Below are 15,080 nucleotides of genomic sequence, written 5' to 3'. Positions count from 1 at the left end.
GCGGCTGAGGAGGCTTCTTTTGAAGAGCCCCCCCCCCCCGCCTTCACTTTCACAAAAGCTTTAAAGGTGTGCGAAATGCTCCAGCAGGAGCCGGATCTCGGGCTCAGCTAGATCTAAAAGGTCATCCATCCATCCATCCATCCATCCATCCAGGGCTTTTTTTGAGCAGGAACGGACAGGAGCACAGTTCCGGCTGGCTTGGTGCCAAGGGGTGCGGTTTAATATGCAAATGATCCTGCTGGGCTTTTCTACAAAAATCCATCCATCCATCCATCCATCCATCCATCCGTCTGTCTGTCATCTTCCATCCATCCATCCATCCATCCTCCATTCATCCATCCATCCATCCATCCATCCATCCATCCATCCATCCATCCATCCATCCATTCATCCATCCATCCATCCATTCAACCATCCATTCATCAATCTATCTATCTATCTATCTATCTATCTATCTATCTATCTATCTATCTATCTGTCTGTCTGTCTGTCTGTCTGTCTGTCTGTCTGTCTGTCTGTCTGTCTGTCTGTCTGTCTGTCTGTCTGTCATCTTCCATCCATCCATCCGTCCGTCCATCCGTCTGTCTGTCTGTCATCATCCATCCATCCATCCATCCATCCATCCATCCATCCATCCATCCATCCTCCGTTCCAGAGAGCCAGTTTGGTGTAGTGGTTAAGTGTGGGGACTCTTATCTGGGAGAACTGGGTTTGATTCCCTACTCCTCCACTTGCACCTGCTGGAATGGCCTTGGGTTAGCCATAGCTATCGCAGAAGTTATCCTTGAAAGGGCAGCTGCTGGGAGAGCCCTCTCAGCCCCGCCCACCTCACAGGGTGTCTGTTGTGGGGGAGGAAGATAAAGAAGATTGTGAGTGACTCTGAGTCTCTGAGGCAGGGTATAAATCTGCAGTCTTCTTTCCTTCCTTCCTTCCTTCCTTCCTTCCTTCCTTCCTTCCTTCCTTCCTTCCTTCCTTCCTTCCTTCCTTCCTTCCTTCCTTCCTTCCTTCCGTCTTGAGGCTCTCAAACATTCTGACATTTATTCTGTGTGGCTCTTAGGTTAAGTAAGTTTTGCCACCCCTGCAATAAAATCTTTGATGGTCAATCAGAAGCTTATGTCCCTGTGAAGGAACACAAATAAAAGGTGTCCATGAAGCGTCAAGAATCTGTGGATCTGTCAGAAGGTTTCCAGTTCCCAGGTGGGGCATTCGCGTTAAATCAACCTCAAATCCTTAGAAATTCAATTAGTTATATAACAAATTATTCATAGAAAATACAGCGTATCACAAAGTGCAAAGAAAAACTACTCCCGAAACAACCAGTCCTATATCGAAGTCCAACAGTTTGTTCCTTGAAAGTGGAGTCAGGAAGTCGTGTGCAATGCCATGAAAACAGAGTCCAACGCTCCAATTCTTCTCTGTTAGCCAATATCTGGATGGAATGTACCAAGGCAATAAGATGTAACAGGGATGCGCTAAATGCCCTGTTTCACGCAAGGCTTCAACGAGCTGCATAGATAGAAGTTAAAAATAACTAATACATAAACACTACAATATCTGAAAATGAGAGGGACGATGGCTCAGTGGTAGAGCTTCTGCTTGGTCCCAGGTTCAATCCCCGGCATCTCTAACTAAAAAGGGTCCAGGCAAGCAGGCGCGAAAAACCTCAGCTGGAGACCCTGGAGAGCCGCTGCCAGTCTGAGTAGACAATACTGACTTTGATGGACCAAGGGTCTGATTCAGTATAAGGCAGCTTCATAGGTTCATACAATGTATAATACTTATAAATACCTTTGGCAATGACTAAAATCGTTCATATTGGAGACCAGCGCTCCTACATTCGACAGACAATTGATGGCAATAGGAAATTGACCATAATGCACTTATAAACAACAGGTGTTGTGAATTTCTTTAAGACACAGAGTTTACAGTGTCTTTAAGAATTATAGTTCCCAGGTGGGGGTCAGGGGATCCCCTGGTTTGGAGGCCCTCCCCCCACTTCAGGGTCATCGGAAGGGAAATGTCTCCTGGGCACTCCATTAGTCCCCTTGAAGACCGATTCCCATAGGGTATAATGGAGAATTGATCCACAGATACCTGGAGCTCGGAGAAGGGGCTGTTTTTTGAGGTAGAGGCACCAAATTTGCAGCCTAGCAGCTGGTGCCTCTCCACAAAACACCTTCCAAGTTTCAAAAAGACTGGACCAGAGGCCCAATTCTGTGAGCCCAAAAGATGCCCCTATCCTGCATTATTTCCAATGGAGAAAAAAGAAGGAAAGGTCCCCTGTGCAAGCACCAGTTGCTTCCGTCTCTGGGGTGACGTTGCTTTCACAATGTTTTCACAGCAGAATTTTTCTGGGGTGGTTTGCCATTGCCTTCTCCAGTCATCTACACTCCCCCCCCCCCCCGCTCCCAGCAAGCTGGGGATTCATTTGACCGAGGAAGGCATTTAAAAGGTGTGCGGTCTCTTTAAATGTGATGGCCAGAACTCCCTTTGGAGCTCAGTGATGCTTATCACACCCTTGCTCCTGGCTCCACCCCCAAAGTCCCCAGATATTTCTTGAATTGGACTTGGCAACCCTACCTCAGAACATGCCCTTGCCTGCCCCATGGGCCCATTGAGACAATGCAGCTCTTTTGGCTCCCACAGAGGCCAGTGTTTGAGCATGAGCGTTCAAGGCAACGCGCATCCGGCTGATGTCTGGGCACAGCTCCTTGGCACGCCACCTCCGCATGTTTTTGTGCCATCTCTGTTTATAGCAAAGAAAGCACTTAAGCCCTTCGACTGGAGCCAAGGCGAACACGCAGCGTGCACTTTAAAAGGCCTGCCGTCAAAGGTCACCGTGTGCTTGAAGGGAAGGATTAGGAAGAGTGAACGCAGAAACAAAACATGCAGTATCTCCCATAGCTGACCTTTCAGAATTCTGTCTCTTTGTCTTTGTTGGCTCCATCATGAAGTGTTAGGTTGGGGGGGGGGAGATTTTTCTGTCTTGCTCAGATCGAAATGGGTAGAGCCTGTGCCAGATGCTTGACATCTGTTGGAGACACTCCCAAAGGAATGATTCATTGTTTCTAAGAGGCACCCTGTTGTGGATTGTCACCACAGCTGGCCTGGCTTGCCCCAGTCGGCAGCACCAGAGGTAGCCAATCCTCCAAGAGCTTACCGGAAAGAGCCTTGAAAGCTTTTGTTCGTTCGATTTTAATAAGGTCAACGACCAGTACAAATCAGAAAAAGTATACAAAAGCTAAAAAAACAAAGGCAAAATACTTTCAAAATATCCAAACATTGCGTAAGATAACAGTAGGAAGTTATGTAAAATAGCAACTAAAATTTGTTAGGGTTTGTAGAATCTTTCGGGATCAAGTGCCGTGTTCTACTGGAGAAAGTTTACCTTCCAGACGTTTCGTTCTCAGCTGCGGAGAACATCCTCAGTGGCGTTGCAGCCGGAGCAGGCGCTCAGACCCAAGAAGGTCTGAGCGCCTGCTCCGGCTGCAACGCCACTGAGGATGTTCTCCACAGCTGAGAACGAAACGTCTGGAAGGAAAACTTTCTCCAGTAGAACACGGCACTTGATCCCGAAAGATTCTACAAACCCTAATGATGTTACCAGCCGTGAAAACCTGAAATCTTTGATAATTAAAATTTGGCTTCAGAACATAATCTATCATGGCGAACATGAAGTGCGATTGAAAAGAACCTGGCACAAGGGCCTGTAATCTGTGCGATCACACCCATTAGAAATTCCCTAGTGATCTCAGAATTAGAAGGACTGGAATGGCCCTGAAATCTACTTATTAAAGGACTAATAAACCTTGTCTGTGTCTCCTAGTAAAATTGGCATGAAAGGAGAACATGTTGAAGGGTTTCGATGGCCCCTGCCCCACAAGGGCAAACCCTCTCGTTCTTAGGGATCTTTCTATATCTCCCCTCTAAAACGGCAGAGGAGAATGCCATCTGGCTAGGGGAAAGGTTCTACGATGAACGGGGGATTCCAGGGACGAGAGATATGCTGCTGGTGCTACAACGCATCTAGAATTATTTGGTGCCAGAAAATTTAGCACTTCGCCGGTTTGCCATTTGAACAAAAGAACTTGTTATTGTTCAGTCGCACAGTCGAGTCCGACTCTTTGCGACCCCCTGGACCAAGTCACGCCAGGCACTCCTGTCTTCCACCATCCTCCGAAGTTTGCTCAAATTCGTGTTTGTTATCAGTAACGCTGTCTGGCCATCTCATCTTTTGCCATCCCCTTCTCCTTTTGCCTTCTGTCTTTCCCAGCATCAGAGTCTTCTCCAGGGAGTGCTCCCTTCTCATTGGGTGGCCAAAGTATTGGAGCTTCCGCTTCAGCATCTGACCTTCCAGGGAACAGTCAGGGTTGATTTCCCTTAGGACTGACTGATTTGATCTTCTTGCAGTCCAAGGGAATCTCAAGAGTCTTCTCCAGCACCACATCTCAAAAGCATCTATTCTCCTGCGCTCGGCCTTCTTTATGGTCCAGCTCTCACAGCCATACATTACTACTGGGAACAAAAGAAGAGGAGACCACAAATGCTCATCTTGGCCACTTTCCTGGGGAGGTGTTTCTGGGATGCCCAATAGGGACAGCACAAAGGTGTCTGTTCTCAGCAGCTGTTTTTTGGAAGTATACAACTTCTAAACAGGGATGCCTAAATGAAGTAATATTTTTGGTATTGTTTGTATTTTTATGTGCACGGGTGCGTGTGCGCAATAAATTACTTCGATTGCCCTGACTCGGATAGACCAGGCAAGCCCGATCTCGTCATATCTCAGAAGCTAAGCGGAGCCAACTCTGGCCAGTACTTGGAAAGGGAGACCTCCTTGGAATACGGGAGGTGAGGGAAGGCTTTATTCAGCCACCTTTCTGAATATCCTCCATGCTCCAGTAAGGGTCAGAGGTTCCGATTTAGCTACAGTGTATTGTCGGAACTCTCTGTCTGGGGCAGTGATGGTTTGTATTCTTGGTGATTGGGTGGGGGGAACAGTGGGAGGGCTTCTAGTGTCCTGGCCCCACTGGTGAACCTCCTGGGGGCACCTAGTTTGTTTTTCGAGGGGGCCACTATGTGACACAGAGTGTTGGTCTAGATGGGTCATTGGCCTGAACCAACATGGCTTCTCTTATGTTCTTATGTCTGAAGGAGTGATGCTCTGTATTTTTGGTACTCGGGAGGGGAAACAGTGTGAGGGCTTCTAGTCTCCTGGCCCCACTGATGGACCTCTTGATGGCACCTGGGTTTTTTGGCCACTGTGTAACACAGGGTGTTGGACTGGATGGGCCATTGGCTTGATCCAACGTGGCTTCTCTTATGTCTGGGACAAGTGATGCTCTGTATTCTTGGTGCTTGGGAGGGGCAACAGTGTGAGGGCTTCTAGTGTCCTGGCCCCACTGATGGACCTCCTGAAGGCACCGGGTTTTTTGGCTACTGTGTAACAGAGTGTTGGACTGGATGGGCCATTGGCCTGATCCAACATGGCTTCTCTTATGTTCTTCTGTTTGAGATACTGATGCTCTGTATTCTTGGTGCTTGGGGGCAACAGTGGGAGGGCTTCAAGTGTCCTGGCCCCACTGATGGACCTCCTGATGGCATCTGTTTTTTGGCCACTGTGTGACACAGAGTCTTGGACTGGATAGGCCATTGGCCTGATCCAACATGGCTTCTCTTATGCTCTTATGAGATCGCCATGATTTCCAGGTTCACACACACACACAAACACAACCAGGAAAAAGAAAAAAAAGTGATAATTATCTTAACCCTTTCCCTCCCAGATCCTCTTGCATTTGACATAATAATAATAGAAGAAGACGACGACTACAGATTTATACCCCACCCTTCTCTCTGAATCAGAGACTCAGAGTGGCTTACAATCTCCTATATCTTCTCCTCCCACAGCAGACACCCTGTGAGGTGGTTGGGGCTGGAGACGGCTCTCACAGCAGCTGCCCTTTCAAGGACAACCTCTGCCAGAGCTATGGCTAACCCAAGGCCATTCCAGCAGCTGCAAGTGGAGGAGCAGGGAATCAAACCCAGTTCTCCCAGATGTTCACACACTTAACCACTACACCAAACTGGCTCGATAGGCCTGGATTATTAATTAATTATTAATAATTAACTCTCATATGGCAGTGTGTTTAGAATAGCCAGGAGACCCAAAAATTGTCTGGCAGCCAAAAGTTCTAGCTTTCTGTGAGTTTATGCAACGCTAGGTGGCGAGAGAGACTTGTTTTTAAGCAAGAGTTGTTTCAGAGGTGGTTTGCTGTTGTCTGCCTCTACATCATCTTCATCAGACTCCAGCTGGTTATCCAAAGTTTGAGACATTCTCATACTAGAAAAAATTACAGATCATATCCAACATTCAAACGCAGACAAAGATAACTAAAAATTCACAGAGAAAAGGTTTCCTTTTATTGAGTTCATGACAGCAAATGACATTCAGCCACACGAACTGGAATATCTTGATCTTCTCTTTCTATAAGTTTGTAATATTTTCCTTCAGTTTTGTTTTTCTTGTTTCTTTTCTTTTTACTAATTACTTTTTTATCTCTTTTTTTCCTGCCTTCTTTTTCTTTTACTGTGCTAGTCGTAGATCGCACCTAATTGTAATTACCCGATAGTAATTTTTGGAATAAACTGCGATAGTTTGCATAGAAATATCTAGGCAGTTAAGAATTCATAAAAAGATAAAGGTAGTCCCCTGTGCAAGCACCAGTCGTTTTCGACTCTGGGGTGACATCGCATCACGACGTTTTCGCTGCAGACTTTTTACGGGGTGGTTTGCCATTGCCTTCCCCAGTCATCTACACTTTCCCCCCAGCAAGCTGAGTACTCCTTTGACCGACCTCAGAAGGATAGAAGGCAGAGTCAACCTGGAGCCGGCTACCTGAACCCAGCTTCTGCTGGGATCGAACTCAGTTTGTGAGCAGAGAGTTTGGACTGCAGTACTGCAGCTTTACCACTCTGCGCCACGGGGCTTGTTTAATAATTCATAGCAATGCATAATTAATAGTTTAACGATAATGTGGGTTCAATTAGATTGACTGTATTTTGATACCGGAATTATTGCCTTAATTTTAACTTTGTTTTCATCTTGACCTCTCTCCTTGGATAGAAAATGGCCTACATATCTAGATATATCTATATAACTTAAAATCACAAAGTCACTCCAGTGGATGTTGAGGATGGTGCGAAGGCAGCGCTGATGAAAGCGCTCAAGGAGTCATCACCTGCGACTCCTTGAGCGCTTTCATCAGCGCTGCCTTTGTACCATACTCAACATCCACTGGAGTGACTTTGTGACCAACACTGAAGTCCTCAAGAGGGAGGAGGTTACAAGCATCGAGGCACTTCTGTTGAAGACGCAGCTGCGCTGGGCAGGGCATATTTCTAGGATGGAAAACCACCGCCTTCCCAAGATTGCTCTGTATGGCGAACTTTCCACCGGCCATCGAAATAGAGGGGCACCAAAGAAGAGGTACAAGGACTCCTTGAAGAAATCCCTTGGCACCTGTCGCATCAACCATCACCAGTGGTCTGACTTAGCCTCAGATCGCAAAGCATGGAGGCACACCATCCACCAGGCTGTCTCTTCCTTTGAGAACGCATGCATAGCTGGTCTTGAGGACAAAAGGAGATTGAGGAAGAATTGCACTGCTACAGCACCAACCCTAAATCAGACTTTTCCCTGCAGCCGCTGTGGCCGGACCTGCCTGTCCCGCATTGGTCTTGTCAGCCACCAGCGAGCCTGCAGCAGACGTGGACTACTGCACCCTTCTTAAATCTTCGTTCGCGAAGTCAAGCCGAGAGAGAGAGATTGACTATATTTTGATACCGGAATTATTGCCTTAATTTTAACTTTGTTTTCATCTTGACCTCTCTCCTTGGATAGAAAATGGCCTACATATCTAGATATAGCTATATAACTTAAAATCTTTACCCAATATTTTATTGCATGTATGTATTCCTTGCAGGTGACCCTTCCAAAATATTAGCCAAGGCTGACCCTTCTTTGCTTTTGGGATCTGACGAGATTGGGCTAACCTGGGCGATCTAGGACAGAGTTGCAATATCCACCAAGATGAAGGCTACGGCTCTGCACATGCCCCAGAAAGCTTTGCAGCAGAAATGTCAATGTGTAAAGAGCCCCCTGCTGGTGGAAACCTTGAGCACCACCGAAGCGGACAAAGAGAACGGGTCAAGAAATCTAGGCAAAGGGCAGGTCCCTGGCAGTTAAAGATAAAACCCTGTGGAGGCCCCTAGGCAGTCGAAATCAGGGGCGGGGGGGGGGGGACAGGAGGAAAAGCCAGCCCTGGTCCCCTAAAGGCGTGGGGTCCCCTTAGGCCAGTGCCTATCAGCTATACGTAGCTCTGCTCACTGTACACGATTCCTCGTCTGATGAAGTGTTTTTGGAGCACACGAAACTCCCACTTTGTTTCACTGCTTCAGACCAACACGGCTGCCCACTTGGGTCTACCGCCAAGATGGATTCAGGCAGGCAGCCGTGGTGATCAGGACCGGATTAAGCCCTGTGGAGGGCCCTAGGCGGTCACAATCTCAGGGGGGCCCCCTTGCAAATTACTCCTTGAGCTGGAGCACCCGCCCTATCGCCCGTGCCTGCCCCCCTTGCAGCCTGCAGGCCCCTTCTCCAAAGCTGCGGGGGAGAGGCAGAGAGAGGCAAACTTGGCGACGACGCCGGCAGAAGCCGCGCCAGGCAAAAAGCAGCTCAGTTGCTGACTGCGTGTGCAGGCTGAGAGGGCTGCAAGCAGCGGGGGGAAACAGGAGGCAAAGCCAGCCCTGGGCCCCTAAAGGTGTGGGGGCCCATAGGCCAGTGCCTACTCAGCCTAATTGTTAATCCAGCTCTGATCCCCGGCGTTGCTTGAATAATCCTCCTTAAGCTTCCCACGGAGGGGGGAATTCCCTTTTGTAGCCAAGCCATATCAATGCTTGTTCTGCTTTCCACAGTTTTGTAAGGAGACCCAACAGGATGGGGGGGGGGGGGGGAATGGAAGCGATTCAAAAGCAGAGTGAGATTCTTACCGAAGGAAACGTTCACAGTGCCAGCAGGGCACTCCAACTGGTGTTCTTTCATATTTCACTGTGTACAGAGGAACGAGTACCCCATTTTGTCTGGAGTGTGAGCGGGTTCATTCAATGGGGAGGGACGGTGGCTCAGTGGTAGAGCATCTGCTTGGGAAGCAGAAGGTCCCAGGTTCAATCCCCGGCATCTCCAACTCAAAAGGGTCCAGGCGGTAGGTGATGGATGTGGAGGGACGGTGGCTCAGTGGCAGAGCATCTGCTTGGGAAGCAGAAGGTCCCAGGTTCAATCCCCGGCATCTCCAACTCAAAAGGGCCCAGGCAGTAGGTGATGGAGATGGGAGGGACGGTGGCTCAGTGGGAGAGCATCTGCTTGGGAAGCAGAAGGTCCCAGGTTCAATCCCCGGCATCTCCAACTCAAAAGGGCCCAGGCAGTAGGTGATGGAGATGGGAGGGACGGTGGCTCAGTGGGAGAGCATCTGCTTGGGAAGCAGAAGGTCCCAGGTTCAATCCCCGGCATCTCCAACTCAAAAGGGCCCAGGCAGTAGGTGATGGAGATGGGAGGGACGGTGGCTCAGTGGGAGAGCATCTGCTTGGGAAGCAGAAGGTCCCAGGTTCAATCCCCGGCATCTCCAACTCAAAAGGGCCCAGGCAGTAGGTGATGGAGATAGAGGGACGGTGGCTCAGTGGTAGAGCATCTGCTTGGGAAGCAGAAGGTCCCAGGTTCAATCCCCGGCATCTCCAACTCAAAAGGGCCCAGGCAGTAGGTGATGGAGATGGGAGGGACGGTGGCTCAGTGGGAGAGCATCTGCTTGGGAAGCAGAAGGTCCCAGGTTCAATCCCCGGCATCTCCAACTCAAAAGGGCCCAGGCAGTAGGTGATGGAGATGGGAGGGACGGTGGCTCAGTGGGAGAGCATCTGCTTGGGAAGCAGAAGGTCCCAGGTTCAATCCCCGGCATCTCCAACTCAAAAGGGCCCAGGCAGTAGGTGATGGAGATGGGAGGGACGGTGGCTCAGTGGGAGAGCATCTGCTTGGGAAGCAGAAGGTCCCAGGTTCAATCCCCGGCATCTCCAACTCAAAAGGGCCCAGGCAGTAGGTGATGGAGATAGAGGGACGGTGGCTCAGTGGTAGAGCATCTGCTTGGGAAGCAGAAGGTCCCAGGTTCAATCCCCGGCATCTCCAACTCAAAAGGGCCCAGGCAGTAGGTGATGGAGATGGGAGGGACGGTGGCTCAGTGGGAGAGCATCTGCTTGGGAAGCAGAAGGTCCCAGGTTCAATCCCCGGCATCTCCAACTCAAAAGGGCCCAGGCAGTAGGTGATGGAGATAGAGGGACGGTGGCTCAGTGGTAGAGCATCTGCTTGGGAAGCAGAAGGTCCCAGGTTCAATCCCCGGCATCTCCAACTCAAAAGGGCCCAGGCAGTAGGTGATGGAGATGGGAGGGACGGTGGCTCAGTGGTAGAGCATCTGCTTGGGAAGCAGAAGGTCCCAGGTTCAATCCCCAGCATCTCCAACTAATAAGGGTCCGGGCAAGTAGATGTGAAAAACCTCAGCTTGAGACCCTGGAGAGCCGCTGCCCGCCTGAGTAGACAATACTGACTTTGATGGACCCAGGGTCTGATTCAGTATAAGGCAGCTTCATATGTTCAATGTTTTTGAATTATGTTCCCCACCATGAAATAGAACTGCCAGTCCCGAGATGATGGGTGCCAGTTAGGGAGAATTGCTGTAGGAATTATTCTGATGAGGATTCACCTTTGTATCTTGAAGCGAAATGAGGGATCGAGTACGACCTCGTCAGGTCGGCTCTCCCACTAGGCAAATAAGGCATTTGCCTAGGTTGCCTGGCTGGGGAGGGCACCGAATTGGGCTCTCCTGGCCAGGTGCCATAGGCAAATGCCCAAACTTCCTTGCCTCCACAGGCCTGGCGCCATCCCTACCTGCTCTCCGATAAATCCAATCATCAGAGCCAGTTTGGTGTAGAAGAAGAAGAAGAAGAAGATATTGGATTTATATCCCGCCCTCCACTCCGAAGAGTCTCAGAGCGGCTCACAATCTCCTTTACCTTCCTCCCCCACAACAGACACCCTGTGAGGTGGGTGGGGCTAGAGAGGGCTCTCACAGCAGCTGCCCTTTCAAGGACAACCTCTGCCAGAGCTATGGCTGACCCAAGGCCATTCTAGCAGGTGCAAGTGGAGGAGTGGGGAATCAAACCCGGTTCTCCCAGATAAGAGTCCGCACACTTAACCACTACACCAAACTGGCTCTCCTGGTGTAGTGGTTAAGTGTGCGGACTCTTATCTGGGAGAACCGGGTTCGATCCCCCACTCCTCCACTTGCAGCTGCTGGAATGGCCTTGGGTTAGACACAGCTCTGACAGAGGTTGTCCTTGAAAGGGCGGTTTCTGGGAGAGCCCTCTCAGCCCCACCCACCTCACAGGGTGTCTGTTCTGGGGGAGGAAGGGAAAGGAGATTGTAGGCTGCTCTGAGCCTCTGTCCTTGAAAGGGCAGCTTCTTGGAGAGCTCTCTCAGCCCCACCCACTTCCCAGGGTGTTTCTTGTGGGGGAGGAAGGGAAAGGAGATTGTGAGCTGCTCTGAGATTTGGAGTAGAGGGTGGGATATAAATCTAATATCTTCTTCTGCATCAGAGAGTGACTGGGGAGAGCGTCCGGCCAGCTGGCAGTCTCTGTAGCATTCTCCACTTTTGGATGGAAGATGCTCAGAGAGCGCTACAGAGACTGCGCGCCAGCCAGGTGCCTTCCCTGCTCGTTCTCCGATGATTGGAGTAATCAGAGGCCAGGTGGTTAGGGAGTCTGGCTGGCGCACAGTTTTTTGGGGGGGCAGAGTCATCAGAGGCCAGGTGGGGAGGGCGCCTGGTTGATGCACTTTTTTGGGGGGGGCGCTGGGGGCAGGAAGTTGGCAAGCTTGTCTGGGGTGCCCCGTGCCCTAGAGCTGACCCTGAACCATGTGGAGTTGAATTACATGCTGACTGCATTTTCAAAACATGCAGTAAGGAGCTTGGAAGAAATTATTCACTTCTGGAATAGTCACCTGGACTTTCTCGTTTGGAAATTGTGTACATTAAGTGGCGTCTTTTAAAAGAAGAAGAAGCCATTGGATTTATATTCCACCCTCCACTCAAGAGTCTCAGAACGGCTCACAATCTCCTTTATCTTCCTCCCCCACAACAGACACCCTGTGAGGCGGGTGGGGCTGAGAGGACTCTCCCAGAAGCTGCCCTTTCAAGGAGAACTCCTACGAGAGCCATGGCTGACCCAAGGCCATTCCAGCAGGTGCAAGTGGAGGAGTGGGGAATCAAACCTGGTTCTTCCAGATGAGAGTCCACACACTCAACCACTACACCAAACTGGCTCTCTGTTCAAAGCTTCAGGACTTTGGATCTGGGTATTTTGGATGTTCTGTTGTGTATTTATTCAACTATATTTGTTATATATATATATTCATGGAGGATTTTGTAATATATGTTTAGGAGTCATTAATTTTTTGAGGCTGGTAATCTAAGCAGTCTTTTGACTTACATCTCCATCTGTATTATCTGTGATTCTCTGTTTGACTGCGCAATCCCCAGGTGGGGGCAGGGGATCCCCCAGTTTGGAGACCCTCCCCCCACTTCAGGGTCATCAGAAAACGGGGAGGGGAAATGTCTGCTGGGCACTCCATTATTCCCTAGAGAGACCGATACCCATAGGGTATAATGGAGAATTGATCCACAGGTAGCTGGGGCTTGGAAGGACTGGGGGTTTTTTAGGTAGAGGCACCAACTTTTCTGCATAGCATCCAATTCCTCTCCTCAGAAGACCCTCCAATTTTCAACAAGATTGGACTTGGGGGTCCAATTGTATGAGCCCCCAAAGAAGGTGCCCCTATCCTTCATTATTTCCAATGGAGGGACAGCATTTAAAAGGAGTGCGGTCCCTTTAAATGTGAAGGCCAGGTCTACCTTTGGGGTTCAATGATACTTGTCACACCCTTGCTCCTGGCTCCACTCCCAAAGTCCCCAGATATTTCTTGCATTGAACTTGGCAAGAAAAGTTCTACTCAGGCAGAGTAGGACTGTCAACTCCCCTATGTGGAAATTCCTGGAAATTTGGGGGCAGAGCACGAGAAGGGCTGGGTTTCACAAGGGCGGGGGCCTCAGCGGGGCATCATTTAGAAGAGGAGTTGTTGTTTTTTTTTAACACCGTGGCTTTTCTCTACCCTAGGGAATCTCAGAGCAGCTTGCGATCTCCTTCCATTCCTCTCCCCACAACAGACACCCAGGGAGCTGAGGGGGAGTCGAATGCTATTTATTCTATTCTAGGGCTGTTTTTTGAGGTAGAGAAACCAAATTTTCTGCATAGCATCTGGTGCCTCTTCTCAAAAGACCCTCCAAGTTTCAAAAAGGATTGGACTAGGGAGTCCAATTCTATGAGCCCCCAAAGAAGGTGCCCCTATCCTTCCTTATTTCCAACGGAGGGAAGGCATTTAAAAGGTGTGTGGTCCCTCTAAAGGTGATGGCCAGAACTCCCTTTGGAGTTCAACGATGCTTGTCACAACCTTGTTCCTGGCTCCACCCCCAAAGTCTCCTGGCTCCACCCCCAAAGCACCCAAATATTTCTTGTTTTAAACAATTTATTGGTAGCATATGGTTACAAAGCTTATCTATTTCTTAATTTTTTCTTTTTTCACATTAACCCATATGACATTTCCATCCCCCCTCCCTCCAATGTTGACTTCCCCGAGGTTATAAGTTCAAATCCATACTAAAGGCACTTCTGACTGCTCAAAGTTCCGTATATATATTCTTACAACTAAAAAAATGTCCAATATTTCTTTACTTTCCAAGTTTTCTCCATATATCCTTTAAATTTTCTCCACTCCCTTTTGAATATCTCTAAATCATAGTCTCTTAGTGTTCTGGTTAATTTGTCCATTTCACACCACGATAAAACTTTCATGGTCCATTCCCATTTCTCTGGTATTTTTTCTTGCTTCCAAAGCTGCGCGTACAAAGTCCTAGCAGCTGATAACAGGTACCAAATTAAAGTCCTGTCTTCTTTTGGGTATTTTTCTAATTGTAATCCAAGTAAAAACGTCTCTGCAATTTTCTTAAAATCATAGCCCAAAATTTTGGTGATTTCTTGTTGTATCATCTTCCAGAATTCTTTCGCTCTTTCACATGTCCACCACATATGGAAGAAAGAACCTTCATGTTTTTTACATTTCCAACATCTATCCGACATTTTCTTACTTATCTTAGCCAATTTTTTCGGAGTCATATACCACCTATACATCATTTTAAAACAGTTCTCCTTAATGCTTTGACAAGTTGATATCTTCATTGAGTTCTTCCAGAGGTGCTCCCATGTTTCCATTTGTATTTCTCTATTCACATTAATTGCCCATTTGACCATTTGAGACTTTACTACTTCTTCTTCTGTAGACCATTTCAATAATAACTTATATACTTTTGATATCAATTTTTCATTGTCACCTAACAGGACTCTTTCCAGTTCTGTTTGTTCTCGTCTAATCCCCTCTGATTTTATGTCATTTTCCATCAAACTTTTAATTTGTTGCATTTGAAACCAGTCATAATTGTTATTTAGCTCTTCTGAGGTTTTTAATTCAATTTTGTCTCCTTGAATCTTAAGCAGTTGGTTATATGACATTTCTCTTTTTTCTTCAGAATCAGCTGTTATTTTTATTACTTCTGCTGGCACTATCCATAATGGTTTTCTCTCGTCCCCGTATTTCTTGTATTTTATCCAAGTATTTAGTAATGTATTTCTGACATAGTGGTGAGAGAAAAAACCATCCATTTTATTCTTCCCATAGTACATGTATGCATGCCAGCCGAATCTATTTCCGTGAGCTTCTAACCACAAAGGTTTTTTGTCTAACAGCATTATCCAATCTTTTATCCATGTCAAACAAACTGCATCGTGGTATAGTCTTAGATCGGGAAGTTGAAAACCTCCTCTCTCTTTGGCATCCGTTAAGATCTTCATCTTTATCCTTGGTTTCTTTCCGGCCCAAA

This window comes from Heteronotia binoei, chromosome 2 (genome assembly GCF_032191835.1).
Source record: "Heteronotia binoei isolate CCM8104 ecotype False Entrance Well chromosome 2, APGP_CSIRO_Hbin_v1, whole genome shotgun sequence".
NCBI classification, from domain to species: domain Eukaryota; kingdom Metazoa; phylum Chordata; class Lepidosauria; order Squamata; family Gekkonidae; genus Heteronotia; species Heteronotia binoei.
This window is presented reverse-complemented; position numbering follows the sequence as displayed.